We start from the raw sequence: 10,607 nt of genomic DNA on the forward strand, positions 1-10,607 counted from the left end.
ATTTTTAGTAGAGGAGGGGTTTCACCATGTTGGTCAGTCTGGTCTTGAACTCCTTACCTCAGGTGATCTATCTGCCTTGGCGTCCCAAACTGCTGGGATTACAGGTGTGAGCCACTGCACCCAGCCATTAATTTTTGGTGTGTGGTAAGAACACTTAAAATCTACTCTCTTACCAATTTTCAAGTACAAAATATTACTAACTGTGTAGTAAGGAGTTAATTTTGTAATTGTCACCTATCTACTATGGTTCAGGAACTTAAAAAAAAAAAGGAAAAATAACACCTTTCATTTTTTTCCTTTTTTTTAAAATATAAAATTTACAGTAATAGAGACGGGTCTCACTAAGTTACCCAGGCTAGTTTTGAACTCCTGGGCTCAAGTGATCTTGGCCCATGGCCATACACCACATAACGAGGCTGGCGATGTCGTAGAAGCTGGGCTCCTGCTCCACCTCGGTGATCACCAGGCCCATGTGCACAGGCAGCTTCTCCAAGAAACGGCCCTCCCTAAGCCAGGCAGCGGGTGATGGGTGGCGGCCAGGCACGACCCCCCATACGGGTGGCCATGTTGAAGGCAGTTCCTGCCTATTGCCAGGGGCTTGCGGAGCTTAAAGCCAAGTGACACTAGGACTGCAGAGGCGGCTCGGCAGCTGTGCTGCCAGTTCCAGTTGCGGGTGTGGAACCGAGAGCGAAGCCAAAGCCGGGAGGTGGGCTGAGCCTGCGGTGCAGGCAGAGCAGCGCCGGCAGCATCTGCCACACTAGCTCGTCCAATCTTTTTTTTTTTTTTGAGACAGAGTTTCACTCATGTTACCCAGGCTGGAGTGCAATGGCGCGATCTTGGCTCACCGCAACCTCCGCCTCCTGGGTTCAGGCAATTCTCCTGCCTCAGCCTCCTGAGTAGCTGGGATTACAGGCATGCGCTACCATGCCCAGCTAATGTTTTGTATTTTTAGTAGAGACGGGGTTTCACCATGTTGACCAGGATGGTCTCGATCTCTTGACCTCGTGATCCACCCGCCTCGGCCTCCCAAAGTGCTGGCATTACAGGCTTGAGCCACCGCGCCCGGCCTCGTCCAATCTTGTACTCCTGTGGCGCTGGGGCACCCTCTTTCTCTCCCGCCCGCGACCGCGGCCTGGTGGCTTTTATTCGTCCCTGCGGCCTGAGCGGGCCATTGCTCACGTACACAGGAAGACAGGCATTTGCAAGTGTCGTAAGGGTTATTGCCGAGTTTAAAATGAGTTAACTGAGACCAGCATAAGAAGATTAAATGCCAGTTTATTTAGCTCCCGGGTGAAGTTCCATGGTCCCAGGGAAAAGGGGCCAGGGAAGTCGCACCAACTTCCTGGGGCGTGGGGTTTTTATGACTAGGAGGAGCAAGCAACAGCTGGGTGCTCTGATTGACTCCAGGGGAGCGGGATTGAGATGGGGCGCGTTTTCCGGTGGGAGAACCGGCCAGGAGCCTTGCATTAGCTGGAGCCTTCCAGGGGAGCACTGCGGCAGAGCTAGGTGCCGAGTGCAGAGGTGGGCGTGTCCAACCTCCCGACAAGGCAGCCGGCCTTACAGTCAGGATAACCACATCATCACTGCTGTTGGCACTCACAGGTAAAGTCAGTTTTAAGCATTCTATGTGGTATATAAAAGTGAGGACAGTCCCTCTCCAGTGGACGAATATTTTAATTTGTTTGAAGAAGAAAGAATGAGCAGATGACTTGGGGGACGGCATAGTAATCACAAGACAGAATTGCCCACCTTGTTTACAAGTGAGTTCCTCTTAGAGGAGTCTAAGAATAGGGATTTTTACAATAGTTTAAAATGCACTAGGCACACAGATACACACAAAATCTAATTCACACCACAAAAACATGAGCTTCCGCCCATATTTCAACTACTTCCAATCTAAAGTATCTTGACCAGGAGAGGATAAGTTTATGTATTAGATGAATCCTGTTGGACTCAGGGCTTCATTGGTAATTGCTCGGGAACATGTTTACTTGTTCTTTTTACTGCTCCCTGAAACCTCAGATTAAGAAATTTCAAGCAGGTCCAGCTAAAAGCATAGCAAAATGTGGCACCTCATAAAGCTGAAACTTAAGAATGTTAAGAAGAAGTAGAGAATGCTGGATTTCTCACCAGGCCACCAGCTCACTCATTTGGGGCCACTCAGGTTTTGACGAGATCCAGAGCATGGGTATCGTCCATGATGTGTGGCATCCACAAGAACAAAAGTCACTTTTTTTTCCCAAGAAATAAGAGCTATTTAAATATCATAGCTAAAAGAAGGAAGTGTCACTTGACTTCTGAAGTGGCTGAATACTTGAACTGAGTTTTTTAGCTCAGAAGTTAATGTCAAAGACAAAGGTTCTGTTACCATCCGTAGAGAATTTATGATCCAGCATTATTCCTTGAAATTCCATCCCAAGACCAGGTTCTAGTACAGTCTCCACAGTATATTGAGAGTAACTTTCTGAACTGCAAACTTGATTGTGTAACTATTCAGATTTCAATTATTTTCTTTTTTTAAATTATATTTTAATTTCTGGAACACATGTGCAGAACGTGCAGGTTTGTTACATAGGTATACACGTCCCATGGTGGTTTACTGCACTCAGCAACCCATCACCCACCTTAGGTATTTCTTCTAATGCTATCTCTTCTCTAGCCCCCACCATGCTACAAAGTCTGACTTTTAAACTTTACAGAGATTTTTAGAAAACTGGCTCTTATCTGTTCAACCTTATCTTCTACAGCTCCTCTCTGTACATCCTGAGCTCTAACCATACCAACTTTAAGTCTCCAGAATCTAGGATTCTAGCATGTTCACTTACACAACTGTTCTTATATAATTGTTCTCTCTGAGGAATATGCACTTTCTTCTGTTTTTCTGGAAAATTACTATTCATTCAAGACACAGACTCAACTCTTTGAAGTCCTTTCTGCCATCATTCTCACTTTTACATCAGGACCGTGCAGACTCAGGAACTACTATGTGCAATTCTATAAAGTATAGAGTGTTTTCAACAATATTGACTTTGCTGTTTTGACTTTGAGGGTATTTTGACCCTAGTGGAATAACCTTGATATTTAATTCCAAAGGGACAAAGCACATGGGTATACATTCAACTCACCCATATCTCCAGGACTATTCTCCAATCACTCCACAGGAAAACAAGCTGCTTGAATGAGATGTGGCTTTAATCACCTTATTAGTCTGCTAAGGGAGTCATAACAAAATACAACCAACTGGATGACTTCAACAACAGAAATTTATTTTCTCACAGTTCTGGAGGCTAGGCAGCCATGTTTGAACTTCCAAATGATTCACTTCCTGGCTTGTAGAAGTCTTTCTTGTTTCCATGTCTTTGTATGTCATCATATGGCTTCTTTTACTGTGTGCATGTGGTGGAGAGGGAGGTAGATACAACTCTTTGATATTTCCCCTTAAAAAGACACTAAGCCTGTCAAATCAGAATCCACTCTTATGACCCCACTTAGTCTTACTTTACATCCTTAGAAGTCGCGTTTTTAAATACAGCCTCACTGGGAGTTAGGCCTTCAGCACATGAATTTTGAGGGGACACAAACCTTCAGTTCATGACAACCACCTTATGTTCTCAAAATATAACAGGTCCTTGTAATGACTGTAAACATTTGTGATATGATTAAATGCTATACCACATGAAGAGAGAGTAAAGAAAACTATTAAGCAAAAGTACCCATTTCATGTGCACTACGTGCAAATCCCTGTTATAGAACATGTCAGCGTTATTGAGGAATCCATAATAAAATAATTTAATTGGAATTCAAACACAAAGAAGTATCAAATAAGTGTTTCTAATAGTAAGCAACTATAGGATAGAGCGAAGAGTATTAACTTTGGAGTCAGGAACCATGGGTTCAAAATCTAGCTGCAACACTATCTATGTGAACCTAAGCAAGTTGTTTAACATTTATAAGCTTCAACTCCCTTGCCTATAACACAGTTGCAGAATACCTAACTGAGATATCAAGCGAGATAGAGTGTGTAAATTCACTTTGGAAATGCTAACACTGCATGTATGAAGAATGTGACCAAGCCCTCATAGGTGACTTCTTTGACAGGATCCTTGATCTCTTATCTCTTCTCAAGTAAAAAAGGCTGTTTTTCTGCAGGGCATTGCCTCCCTATACAGCAGGTCTTACTGCATTAACCACATTTGTACATACCTAGTTATCGTGATTCTCAAAACTCAATATTTTATGCTGGTGCTCCACTAGAAAAAGATGTGTTCTTGGTTACTTTTTATACTTGCTGTCTTGCATGGAAGAGAACCAGCATTCTCTAATTCTGAATCAGAAAAATGTTGTGGTAAAAGCAGCATAAAAAATTCTGTACGACAAAATGCCACATGAGTTACTTGAAGTCTCCATGCACTCTTGCCAGAACATTCAAGCATTAAAAATGTTAAGGTTAAGGCTGACCTGGCCAAGAGTGATTTAAAAATGGAGGCCACCACACAGTGAGAATTCTTATTAAAGATCAGTGAAATATGTCCTCATGTTCTATCAGCAAATAGAGAATTGTCAACAATGAAATATTCTCTTAGGAGTCAGAATCAGGAAAAGAAATTGACCTTGAGAAATGCTAATTATTGCGTCACCTTCCAATCAGTAACTATAAGATCACATTCCTAAATCTTAAAAAGTGTATGATACTTGCAGAGTTTGTGGCAGCAAATGGAGTCCAGGTGGAGCTGCACAGGAAAAACAAGAAAAATCGCTGCTCACCAGAAACAAGAAAGGAGCACAGGAGGACAGATTCAGACACCCTAGGCTCAAACCCCCTGTTGCGAAGTAGATTGTGTGTGTATGTGTGCACACATTACATAAGCACATGTTATTTATTTATTTTTAAACAGTCTCACTATGTACTGAACTGACAATGCTCTTTGTTTTCATTATGTGTTGAAGAAAAGAATTAAGGAGTGGAAAGAAAAGAATTGTGAGAGACATTGCTTTGATTCATTCAAAGCTAGGCTCCAGGATTAGCTTTGTGTTTATTTAATATATCAAAAAGCAACAAAACATCACAGCTAAAACCATAATTCGCAGCAAACTGACACAAGAACAGAAAGCCAAACACCATATGTTCTCACTCATAGGTGGATGTTGAACAAGGAGAGCACATAGACTCAGGTAGAGAGAGGAACATCACACACTGGGGGCAGTCGGGGGGTAAGGGAGAGACGGTGGGTGGGGAGGGAGAGGAGGGTGGGAAGGGATAACATGGGGAGAAACACCAGATATAGTATGCACTTAAATTAAAAGAAATAAATTTAAAAAAAAAAAGAAAAGAAATAGACACTCAAAACTTAAATTGAAAATATAATTCTGAAGCATCATGGACTGACAAATATAGCATTTAAAATACATTATTTTCTTTCCGTTTCTTACAAATTCAAAGGTGGCAATGCATATAAAACAACGATCTGCTTGAGCTACTAGTGAAGTACCATAGTGAAAGCATGCAGGGGCACTGCCAGCTTAAGGAAAAGTAAGTTGCTTGTCCATTCATTGAGTGGTTAGCACCTGCTTTACAAATCTCTTAAACATCTGGCTCCATGCCCTTTACACAGGAGTTCACACAGACAGAGACGTTTATTTTTTCTTCCTAATCACATACCTTTTAAGATTCATAATTTGGGATGAGCAAAAGGCTCAACAGGAGGTGGGGATGAATTAAAAAACCATAAAATTGATGCTGTCACTCTGATTGACATACCACTAGTGCAGCATGCATTTCCTGTTTGTCAAGAATGAAAGGTGTTCACATTCTGTAATAATACCTAGTAATGTCTTGGAAAGACAAACTGCTGCCTGACTACATTTTACCAAAATGGATTTTTTTCTCCTTTTTGCCAGCACTGAAGTCAGGAGCTAGAGTGTACATTACAACCCTATATAAAGGATGACCTAGATATTTAATAACTCAGGTATTGCAGTCTACTACCTGGACCTCCCCAGGTCTCCGATGCTGTATTCTAGTATGCCTGAAATCACCATTACACCTTAAGACTAATTCAGAGAAGCATCCAGGGAGCTAGATGTCCAGGAATGCCATAATAAACTTCAGAGAATGGGTTTCCTTTGCTCCCTATAGCTGTCTCATCACAAATTCGCCAACACTCTACCTCTTAGAGGTCTGTCTGACAATTAACATTTTGTGCAGCATAGTAAAGAGAATCTTGTACGTAGGGATCAGGAGGCCTGACTCCCTCTAGCTACTATGTCACTAACCATCTAAGCAAGCCAGCCATTTAACTTCTACACCTCAGTGTCATCACACTTAAAATAGATTCTTCCATTTGCCTTGGCTTCTTGAGGGGTTGGTTGTTGAAGAATAAAAGTAAAATTATACCTTTATAACTTGCATGCAATCTTTGTCATGTAGATCACAAATATGATTATGTATTTGTTAAACAAAAAATTTGGAGAATATTTAAAATAATCTACTCTGGGGCAATAATTTGGTAAAAGAATGAGGAAGAATCAATGAGGTACACAATATTATGTGACAGGGTTAACATCAGAAGAAAATTAAATATAGCATGTATTTGTTAAAGAATTTGGAGAATATTTAAAATAATCTATTCTGGGGCAATAATTTGGTAAAAGAATGAGGAAGAATCAATGAGGTACACAATATTATGTGACAGGGTTAGCATCAGAAGAAAATTAAATGTAGTTATAGCCATTCAAGAATTATTCTTACAGTAAAGTTTTAGCCAAAGATGTATCCCTCAACTTACTGCCCTGTTATTACTATTTACATCCCTATGGAGTATGAATTACAGATATTGACTACTAGCTTTTCAAACATTAAAATATTATTTCGGGGAAACAAAGAATAAAGGGAAAAGATTAAATAAATCTGAAAACTTTAGGAGAAAGATAGAATAGGAATGTTTGTATTAAGTGTTCTAATGACACATTTTTGCATTTTCAAGTCTTGGGATTCTGTTATTTCCATAGAAGATTTCAAGATAATAAATGTAAGATTAGTGCACAATCATTGTCTAAAAATACCAAGTTTCAAGTGTCGGGCACTACATCCTCAACAACCCTTTGTCTCTGGAATTATAAACACAGACTTCTATGATTTGGAAAGCCTATGGAAAATTGACCCAAATGAAAAAAGGGAAATGTTTTGTAGACCCCGCTTTTGTGATAATACTGTTGCAAAGGGATCAAAGTGCTTTCGAATACAATTTATTGCTGTTGTTTTTACTAAATCAAATAAAGGCTTTAAGCAAAAACAGATTTCAAGCCTTCTGCTTATGATTGCACTTTGTGAGACTTGACAATGCTGATTTCTGTGTAATTTTAAAAATCATGTTTGGTAACAAGAAAAGGCATTTCTCCCAATTATTCAAAGTTTCCTCTGGGCCGGGCGCGGTGGCTCACGCCTATAATCCCAGCACTTTGGGAGGCCGAGGCGGGTGGATCACGAGGTCAAGAGATCGAGACCATCCTGGTCAACATGGTGAAACCCCGTCTCTACCAAAAATACAAAAATTAGCTGGGCAGGGTGGCGCGTGCCTGTAATCCCAGTTACTCAGGAGGCTGAGGCAGGAGAATGGCTTGAGCCCAGGAGGCGGAGGTTGCGGTGAGCCGAGATCGCGCCATTGCACTCCAGCCTGGGTAACAAGAGCGAAACTCCGTCTCAAAAAAAAAAAAAAAAAAAGAAAACAAAGTTACCTCTAATAAAATCTGCTCATTGATGCCCATGCTTACAAATACAGTACAAAGAAAGTTCAGCAAAGTCACTCAGCTGCACCCAATTGATTCTTGCTAAAAGTTGCAGAAATTGTATGGAAACTTACTCAGGATTTGAGGGCATTTAAATCATGGCCTGATTTAATTTTATATTCACTAAAAGTGAAGCTAAAAACAGAATGCACGGATCATGCCCTCATAATCTTCAAGTGGCAGCCCATAGACAGCTGTCTGTTTCTTGAGTTAGATTGACAAGAACTGGAAAGAAAGTATTAGCAAAAGGAATCTCGGATGCTATTAGCTGAAATCTACCTAAATCCCCCAGCAAAATATAATCTGAAAGGAATAAGAGGTTCACCTCTTGGTTCTAGTCATTGAGAACTTAAAGGTTAGGTTAAGCAATATCCCTCCCTCTACTTGTTAAATTACCCAAATATGGCTATAAAAAATAATGTTAAGTATTCAGGCCAGAGGTATTTATCAGAAGGTTATTATTTACATGGCTATGTACCTCATGGCAAGCCTCACAGAAAATTATAAGTACAAATATGCAAAAATCGTATTTATATACTTTCTATAAAATTAGGCAGGCATTAATTAAATGGAAGAAAAGGCACCAAGTTCTGATTCTAACTTGCTTCCCAAAGAAGGAGCCATCTACAGCTTAGAAGACAGATAAGAAGTTAATCATCACAGATTTGCTGTGAACAGCTCTGCTCAGCTCTGTCGCTGCCAGACTCGAGGCCACACACACCCTTCCAATATGCCTAAAGAAGATTCTCAGAGAGATCACTTCCTTCTTCCTTCAGATTTCACAAGGGCAGAGTATGATCTTACCTTTGAAAAACTTGAAACCTCTCTGTAGAGCTGGGAAGTGCTCTCAATAGCAAAGTTGTCACCATCCTCATCATCACACCTACAATGTACTGAGGACTCACTATGTGCTAGGTACAAAATGCTTTGCATTATCTCATCCTCCCTCACATTTATCCCATGAAGCAAATGCTGTAAATGACCACATTTCATGAAAGAAGAAACTGACACCAAAACTTGCCCATTGTTACAGAGATGGTGACAGTTGGCACCTGAATTCAGACAACCACACTCTTCAAGAATCTCCACTTGCAACAATCAGAGTAGCTTAATCGTCTGCAAATAGCCCATAAATTTGATTTTTTTTAGACAGAGTGTCACTCTATCACCAGGCTGGAGTGCAGTGGCGCGATCCCGGCTCACTGAAACTTGCATTTTCTGGTTTCAAGCAATTCTCCTGCCTCAGCCTCCCGAGTAGCTGGAACTACAGGCATGCACCACCACGCCCAGCTAATTTTTTGTATTTTTAGTAGAGACGGGGTTTCACCATGTTGGCCAGGATGGTCTCAATCTCTTGACCTCGTGATCCACCTGCCTTGGCCTCCCAAAGTGCTGGGGTTACAGGCATGAGCCACCGCGCCCAGCCAGATTTGACTTTTTAAAATCCACTTCCACTTAGAAAGCTCTTCCCATTCATTTCTTAATTAAATAATACACACACACACACACACACACACACACACACACACACACATATACTTACCACCTACAGAGTGCAAGGAACTGGATTAAGCACTGGGAAGTAAGCAATAAACAATACATATTCTCTACCCATGTGGAGCATACATTCTATAGTATATTCCACATATCATAGCCGCCTTATTTTTTCTCATTAATCCTATGTTCTTTACTGCTCCTATTACCTGATAGTTTCCAGGATGGTTTTCAGTAGCGGAGCAAAATGTTGGCACTGCTACAATTTCTATGAAGTTGGAAAATAACAACTTGGCCCCCTCCCTCCTGATGTCCACCTCTCTTCCCAGTTTCTTGGTCTTCATGTCTATCATCATTCAGGTACTCCCTGTCTTCTGGTTGTCCATAGTCACCCACTACTATATTCCTCTTCCTCACCCATGCCAAACCAAGCCTACCCTCAACTCTGCTGCCTCATGTGTCTCTACTTTTGTCCTTTATTCCTTCCACATCCACGCCTCAGGGTGAATCCGAGCTCCCATTCTTCACCTTAGTAAGCAGGCCTGACTTGTTGTGGGAAACGACCAATGAGAAACTGTTACATGTTACACCAGGAACGATCTGTTTCTAGTAAGTCACAAATTGTATTTTTTCAGAATTTATTTGGTGGGTTTTCTTTTAGAATCATTCTCGCATGTGGTAGTCATATTCTACAGAAATTATTGCAGGTACATATGGACTAAATATGTTCCTAGGGGCTGGTGAGTGATGTTAAGCAGTGGGTAACATGCTTTGAATTCCAAGTAACCAAACTACAAGTGACCTTCTGGCAAAGTCATCCTCAGTAACATATTCAGGTCTTAGACCTGAAGAGGAAACCATTGTGTTGTACCCTGAGCATACATTTCAATCTCTCTAGGTTGTAAAGGAACACTCTAAGGCGAAAGGATTAATCACTTGTCATCTCAGCCTCTGGCTTTGCACAGCACTCTCCTCTCAGGAGAATTTACATAAAAGTGTGTTGAGCTGACTTGAGAAAGGGAAAACATCATTTTATTTCACACAAAAATGTAGATAATTCCATATTCAAATTTACCTGACAGATCAGAAAATGGACTAAATAACATGAATTTTTGTTTATTTTTTTCTGACACTATCCTTCATCTTATTCAAGAGGAAAGTTTTACAAATTGACCACACTGCTCATAAACACTTTTCTTCAGATTAGTAGAAAAGCGTTGGAATCTAGACTTGTAAGCTCATTCTGGAATATCGTCTTCTACAAAGAATTGAGTACTGTTCAAATGTAATTATGATTAAATTATTCACTCATACTCACCATCTTCCAG

The 10,607-nt window shown here is 40.7% G+C and overlaps 1 long non-coding RNA gene across 1 annotated transcript; it reads left to right on the forward strand.

The window, feature by feature from the left end:
• Nucleotides 1-969: 969 nt before the first annotated feature.
• On the forward strand, nucleotides 970-7,292 carry LOC116545023. Its single transcript, XR_004266146.1, has 2 exons — nucleotides 970-1,602; nucleotides 5,441-7,292. It is a non-coding gene; the product is annotated as an uncharacterized LOC116545023 (long non-coding RNA).
• The last annotated feature ends 3,315 nt before the right edge of the window (nucleotides 7,293-10,607 follow it).

Source organism: Sapajus apella, unplaced genomic scaffold (genome assembly GCF_009761245.1).
Source record: "Sapajus apella isolate SASKATOON/1434 unplaced genomic scaffold, GSC_monkey_1.0 scaffold242, whole genome shotgun sequence".
Lineage (NCBI taxonomy): Eukaryota > Metazoa > Chordata > Mammalia > Primates > Cebidae > Sapajus > Sapajus apella.